The 7,791-nt window shown below is 36.5% G+C and overlaps 1 long non-coding RNA gene across 1 annotated transcript; it reads left to right on the forward strand.

Moving 5' to 3' along the window:
- Positions 1–7,124: 7,124 nt before the first annotated feature.
- Positions 7,125–7,505, forward strand: LOC141396682 (uncharacterized). The gene is made up of 3 exons (XR_012411218.1): positions 7,125–7,237; positions 7,315–7,375; positions 7,436–7,505. It is a non-coding gene; the product is annotated as an uncharacterized lncRNA (long non-coding RNA).
- The last annotated feature ends 286 nt before the right edge of the window (positions 7,506–7,791 follow it).

The following is a 7,791-nucleotide window of genomic DNA, read 5'->3' on the forward strand; positions in this document are numbered from 1 at the left end:
CCTTCGTTCCAGAAGTCTGGGAAAAGGGTACGTTGGTCCGACTATAGGAGCAAAGATAAGTGACAACGATCCTTGAGGCTGATAAGCATGTATTTCGTTAGCTGCACAGTACTACAACAACACCATTTCCACAAATCAGATCCTGGAGGAAATCTATAGGGCGTGTCTGAGAGGTGAAAGTTACTTATGGGCCGATTCCGTACAGCGAGGCGAGTCATGTCGCGTCGTCTATCGTCTCTGTGACAAAATTTAAAAAATGCACTATTTTTTTTTTTTTATTTTTATTCGTTAGTAAAAATGAACGGCGACAGCTAATTTGTTGTCGCCGGAAAATGTACATTACGACGACAAAATTTGACGTCGTCGTGCGACTTTTGCCATACGTAATGGAAAAATTGCAACTGGCAACGCGACACGACTCGGCTCGCTGTACGGAATCGGCCCATAACATTCTCAAAGCGGGAAAACCTAGTCACTCAGCCCATTAGCCTATCATCCTTTCTCCTCAAGACTCTCGAAAGATTGATCGATCTGGAGATTAGGAGCCATGTAGACACCGCCTCTCTAAGCAATTCGCAGCATGCCAATATCAAAGCGAATCTATGGAATCTACACTGCGTGAGGTGGTAGGTTACATTGAGAGGAACATGGAAAATTCAAACTTTACTTTGGCTGCCTTTCTAGATATAGAAGTTAACACACCTGAAACCCTAACATGTTGGATAAATAAAATGCTAAAACGTTGAATTATACAGCCCAATTATGAACGGCATCTCACCGTGAGTTTTCTCTTTCTCGCCTCCTCCCCTATTATAAACATCATATCGCCGTGAGTGCTGTTATGTTCTCACTCTTCCCTTATTATAAACAACAAGAGGGTAAGCAAAACTCACGTTCGTGAAAAAATTAGCTATTACAAATGTAAAAAAAGTGAGAAAAAGAGGCAAATTTGTGCTGAAATTTCTCACTACCGAAATCAAAGTGAGTTGAACAAAAAAATTTAAGTGTGGTCATTTATTTTAAAAAATACGAATATTTTGTATCTGTAATGATAATTAATTGTATTTTAGGTTGAAAGCAACAAAAAATAATTAGAAATTTTTTATGTTTTGAGGTTATTGTTGACCTTTGGACGCTTTTTTCTTTGGTTTTAATTTTGGCTTGAGGTCAACTTAAGAATTAAAATTTTTTTGTTTTTATTCTTATAAAAAGAAAGAAATATCATTGTTATTATAAATTTCTACCATATTGTTTATAGTTGCATAAAACAAATGTTCTTGTTTTTGAAAGCCAATCCCTGAGGATGACCATCAAAGATGGTTGAAATATTGGAAATGGAATAGATTCTACCTTATTGTGATAAGAGTTTCTTTATATTTTTAATCGCAATATGTTTTCGACAAAAACAAATATTAGGACATTTACCGCTAACATTTTTTCAGAGTTCTTTACGAATTCGGTCTGAATCTCTGAATTCTTTCAGAATTTGGTAAAAAATTGGGTCTAACTTCAGTTCCAAGAATGGGATGTAACTATCCACTGAAGTTAAATGACTAGGTTTGGCATCGCACCTTTAAAAGACGAAGAGTGTTATGCATGGTGCTATCAACATTTGCCCTATAAGAATTTAGACGACTGCAATATCCCGAGTATAGTTGAGCAAAAACTACTCTGGTTTGTGGTGGACTTTATTCACACTATATTTGTTTACATTAGAAACTGCGACTATGTGAAAGCTATACAAACCTACTTGAAATGCTTGTTGAGCAAGGGGTTCTCTCCTGTATCGTTGGGCTTTCCTCTCTAGAAAGTGAAGATCATTCTTGATGGACCTAGTGTGTCGGGCCAACCTACTAGATGGTGATTGGGATGGCTCTCACGGTAACGCCCAAGCAAGTACTGTAACTAAAGCGTTCCCCGTTTTCAGGTATGGACAGATCAAAAAGGTCCATACTGTATAAAGCGGTTCACAAATATACAAGGACCCAATCTGGAGCAACCCATGTCTGCGATTGTTGTTCCTAGAGAGAGTAATGTACACGATTTGGAACTTTTGGGGTCGCAGTCTTGGAAAAAATGGGTGCTGGTGCTAAAAAGATGACATGTCCAATCACTTGCCCTCAAGCTTGAATAGAATCAAATATTTTGATGGAATATAAGTCCAGACCGTTGCCCCAAAAAGATCCAAACCATTTTGAGATCTTAATCACGTCATCGTCGATAACCCAGTGGAATGGTATCTACACCAAGCAATTTCCTGGAATAGTATTTTAAGTACGGGTTGTTATATGCCATGAACAAAAAAAAAATTGGAATTACAATTGAAATTTATTGAAATTGTATTTAAAATTCATTAAATTGGTTTAAGTGTTGAAGAAAGCATTAGGAATTATACTTAGCATTCATAGAATTGGTTCTTATACTGGAGAAAATATCGGATGTTTCACGAATTGTATTTACAATTCTTGGAATTGGCTAAATGCTGAACCTCATTTGAACCAATCATTGATCTCCTGTGATGTCCTAACATCGCTGGTACAGCTTCCACTCCATTTCCTTGGTATTCCTCAGAACTTGCCATTTCTGTTATCACCCAAAATGCAACATTAAACATTTACTTATTGTAGCCATTTAATGACGTTTTTAAACGACATTTGTTCACTTTTTTACGATTTTCCAATAAATTTCACGAATTCTTCAGTGTAAATAAACAATTTTCACATATCTGTCAAAACAAAAGAACAGCTGTTACAGATGTTGCCATGTTGTTTCAATGTTGTATTTCCTTTTACCAATATTCATGTTCTTTTACAGTGGATTTTTAATAACCGACATTTTTCTTGCTAGAAATGTTTATTAATTTGAAAATTTATTTACTTTTTATGCAAAAATTAAGAATTTCATAATCCCAAAGTTATTTGTGCAAAAAATGACGGTATGGTAACACAAATTATTATTTCAAGGGTTCACAAGTCGCGCCATTATTTTCCATTTTCCGACTTGTCAACCCTTGTTCACTTTTTGTGCTCCTCCCTGCCCAATCGTAATAGCTCGAGCAGGTGAAAGTGAACTGCAACTCACTTGTGAGTAGCTCCCTACGTGAAGATTCATAATCGCTATGATAAATTCGAATATTGGGGAGACAAAAATTAGGAAAACAGTAACTAGAGGCACCCTTCAGGGTGGCACCTTTGCTTCTAAAGAACCTCCAATTAGAATTCTGGCAACAGATAAAGCACAACACAATCCTCATCTCATAGTAGAGAGTATGTTTAATCCGAATTTCATAATTATATCCTTTATATCCTTTCACAGTGGGCATGATTGCGTTTAATCCATATTCTTCTGACTTTGTGGCTGCCTCTGGAGTGTTCTTTTGGCTGCACACATGGAAAGTTTTCGCAACAATGATGAAGATGATGGTTACTTTGTGTGGTCGTCAATTCGAATGGAATCAGTCGTTTTGCACGGAGTGTTGGGAACAAAGGACACAAGAAAAAAGTATATTTTACTGTTCGTAGAACCAAAAGAGTATTGGCAATGTTTATTGTAAAAACCGACTTTAAAAACAAAATTAATTAAAAAAATTTATCGTAATCAATAATATTATGACGGAACTGGATAATAAAGTTATCAAAGTTGTTGCCTATGCGGACAACGCAGTGCTATTGATTTCCGGTAAGTTCCCGTCCACCATTTCAGAGCTTTGCAAGAAGCCTTATCGTCGCTGCCACGTTGGGCCAAAGCTAACGACCTTGGAGTTAATCCAACAAAAGACATAACTGGCACAATCCTGGGGCCTAATTACGACATTCGATTCGATCGAGTATTTGCTCGTGAATGAAAAAATCGAACTATAGCTCTGTTCCTTTACGTGCAAGAATCTTCAAGTTTTACAACTTTTTACTCGAAAAGCGTTCCTTTACTTCAGACACCATACAATTCATATGGAAGCAGATTACAACTTTTGCTACTTTTGCCGGTTTTACCACTTTCAAAAGTAGAGGAACAGACTATATGAAAACCTATAGCTCTGTTCCAGAACTAAAAAGTTTTTACAATTTTTACCACTTTTACACATTTTGCGTTCCCGTACACAAAATTTATATGAAAATCGTTTACGACTTTTACAACTTATACGACTTTTACCACTTTATAAAATACGGGAACAGGCCAAATGTGTTCTTCAAAGAACATTAAGAAGGTAGATGGTAAAAAATGTGTTTATTTTTAAACAAAAACAAAATTATTAATGAAAAAATGTAAATAATTCTTGAAATCGTTATATAATACTATGGGTAATAATTTCGGAATGAAGTTGTGCTAGAAAAATGTACGAAATGATTTACCTATATCTGTAAAACTTTTGTACATTGTTGTAACAAATTGCTAATGCATCTACCTTAGTAAATGTACAGTTGGTAGCGCGAATAGGCAATGAACGGAAACAAACAAAACGATTCCCGTACCAATCACACAAAGCCACAAACTTTTCAGCTTCTCTGAATCGTTTCATTCTCACAACCAAAACAAAAACACAAACTTTTCAATGTAAAAAGATAGAAACCATACGATTGCTGCATTGTAACTTCGGCTATGCTTTGCCGAGTTGTTTCATTCACCACCGAAACAAAAAGTATTTTTGGGAAACGTTTCCCGTGCGTATTGTCAATGACACACTCAGACACACGCACATGTGATTGCTTAACAACCCTATAGTTAGCATCAGCATACCACAGTGAATTTTATCAACCACCAATCAGCATACCACAGTGAATTTTATCAACCACCAAACGTTTTTGATTTATTCACATGTGTTTAGTACTATTCCGTTTTCTATCTGCTCTTGTGGAGTTGAGTACTTTTCGCTTTTCGTTTTGTTTGCACTCACGAATGTAATCAAAACAAAACTAAACAGCGAGCTCGGACAACGTGGGTTATGTTTCGTTTTGTATTGTTCCTATGGAAAATACGAAACGAAACGATTGGAAATGTTATTTAAAGTATTTTTACGTACGCTGCGAATAGGTTCTCACAGTTCGATTTTTTTCATACACGAACAAATACTCGATCGAATCGAATTACGATGGAAAAGGAATGCTGAGGAGAGGGCGAAGAGCGGTTAATTGCACTTTATTTATGCAAGAATTCTATTGGGAAAAGCTGCGGGCTAAACCCATCGATTATACACTGATTTTATAACACCGTGGTAAGGCCCATCTTATCCTATGGACCATGGCACAATTACCCAAGTAGTGCGCCAAAAATCGACATCCAGCAAAATAGAAAAGGTGCAAAGAGCAGACTCGATTCTTATAACTGGAGCCGCGAGGAGCACTCCCCAAGCTGCTCTGAACGCAATGCTGAACTTAAGATCTTTGGGTCTCAGCATTAAGTGCCCTAAGGCTGCATGAACAGAATCTTTGGCGCAATTGTGCCTATGGGTATGGATGTATACTGAACGAGTCAGGTATCAAAACTAATACTATGTTTACATTTACGAAATCCACTCGATTTCAACTGTCAATTCCATTGCTCAAACGTCAAATGAAATCCAATCGATTTCAAATGAGTTTTCATTTGACGTATACACAAAGGAATTGACAGATGAAATCGAGTGGATTTCGTAAATGTAAACATAGTGTAAGCGACTATATATCACCAGTATTGAGATTTTACGATGTAGATGTCGTTACCCTAGTAGAGACCACTAGAACCCTAATAACCCTCCTCTGGACGGTCTGGCTTTTTATACAGACGGTTCCAAGATGGAAGAAGGTACTGGGGCTGGCGTCTACTGTGAAAGGCTAGGTCTTGAGTACACTTACAGGTTAGATAGCGACTGTAGTATATTCCAGGCTGAAATCTTCGCCATTTGGAAGGCAGCGGAATTGATAAAAAGTCTGGATGCAGAGATCTTTGAACCGATGATTATATTTGTGGATAGTCAATCGGCTCTTAAAGCCATTAAATACTGTAGCATCAAGTCTGATATCGTCCTTGAGTGTGGACCACTTTTGGAAACACTAACTAACAGCTATCGACTATGCTGGGTACCTGGACACTGCGATTTTATGGGAAATGAAAAATCAGACGAATTAGCTAGACGAGGATCGCAATATACAGATCTAGCACCACCAATCACTTTTGTCGCCATTAACAAAGTCTTGAATTTTTGCGTCTCACCAGCATTCGAAATAGCCATCGTCAATATGGGTTAGTAGTACTGTGCACTAACAGCACTACACGAAATAACCACGCATACAAGTCGATGACTTAATCAGCGTCCTTCTATAGACACTTTCTGAAAAAAGAGTGCTTCTATAGACCCCTTCTGAAAAAGGGTGTTTCTTTAGACCCTTTCTGAAAAAAGGGTGCTTCTATAGACCCCTGCTGAAAAAAGGGTGCTTCTAATATAAGGTATCCTACAGAAGGCCAAAAGGTCTTCTTTATAGATGATCAATAACCTTTAATATAGAACACCAAAATGTCTTCATATTGAACACCGAAAGTCTTCCTACAAAAAACCAAAGGGTGTTCCCATTTAAGACCAAAGGGTGTTCCCATTTAAGACCAAATGGACTGATTCAAGGAGACCAAATGTCTTTTTGTAGCTGAACAGAAGGTGTTTTTTGTAGAACCAATGGCCATCATATATGAGTAAATATTTTCAAAGAACTTCCTAGAGAATATCAAAGGGCTTTCTTAATGAAGACCAAAATGTCTTCGTACAGGAGACTAGAATATCATTTTACCAATTAATCTTTCAATTAGAATATACAAAGGTTTTCTTTTAGAAGACCAAACGGTTCTAGTATAGAAGACTAAAATCATTTTTTAGAGGACAAAAATGACTTCCTATTCCTTGTGGTTTAAGACCAAGAGATCTTTGTCCTTAGGAAGATCAAAAGTTATCCATTTTACCCCCTAATATTTCCATACGTACATATATGTATATGTATGTATATTCTCCCAATAGAAAATGGAATCGTTGATGACATTTTCGTCGACGAATCATTGACGAAATATTATAAATTGTCATGCACGACAAGGTGCATGACCATGTCTTGCAAGGTGTCGTGGCAACAAACCCAAAAATTTTCAAAAAAGCGTGCTATGAAATGATTGTTCATATATTGATTAAAAAATTTTTTTTTTGTAATAAATGTAAGATAATAAAATGATCAAGTTCTGAAATCGCGTCAATGTTTAAAGATTTTGCTTTTACTAAAGAGCGGTAAGTAAGAACAATTATATTAAGGAACTTAAAAATAATTTAAGTTATTCTTTTAATACATATGTATGTATATGTAGGTTGAAGTTATGGAGAATGCTGTAAATTCCAGTGGCTTTAAGAATGCGGCAGTGGTATATGGTAAGATTATAGATTATTTTAGTGGTTATTGTATTTATTCATAATGTTTTCTTCATACAGAATCCCCTCTATCGATTGTACTGAGAAAATGAGGTGCGGATAAGTTAAAAAAGGTGGATCAGAGGATATTCACGAAATAATTATTAATGTAAGATAAAATTTGTAAAATTATGTATTTTTAAAGAGTAATACGAATAAAATTTGACACACGACAACAAAATAAATTGTCTTTAGTAGGTTCGTCAATGACAAATAGCAAGACAGTGTCTCCAAGGCAGTCGTCAACGAAATAACGGGTTTTTTGTCTTCCAAGTCGTCATCGACGACTGCTGCGCTTACCTTGTCGCCCATGTTGTCGTGCATGAATACTGGGACACTTGTGTGAAATAGTCGTCAACGATTCCAAAGGGCTGTCT

The sequence above is a fragment of the Musca autumnalis genome, unplaced genomic scaffold, assembly GCF_047663935.1.
Source record: "Musca autumnalis isolate F117 unplaced genomic scaffold, ASM4766393v1 scaffold_3, whole genome shotgun sequence".
In the NCBI taxonomy this organism is placed as follows: Eukaryota; Metazoa; Arthropoda; class Insecta; order Diptera; family Muscidae; genus Musca; species Musca autumnalis.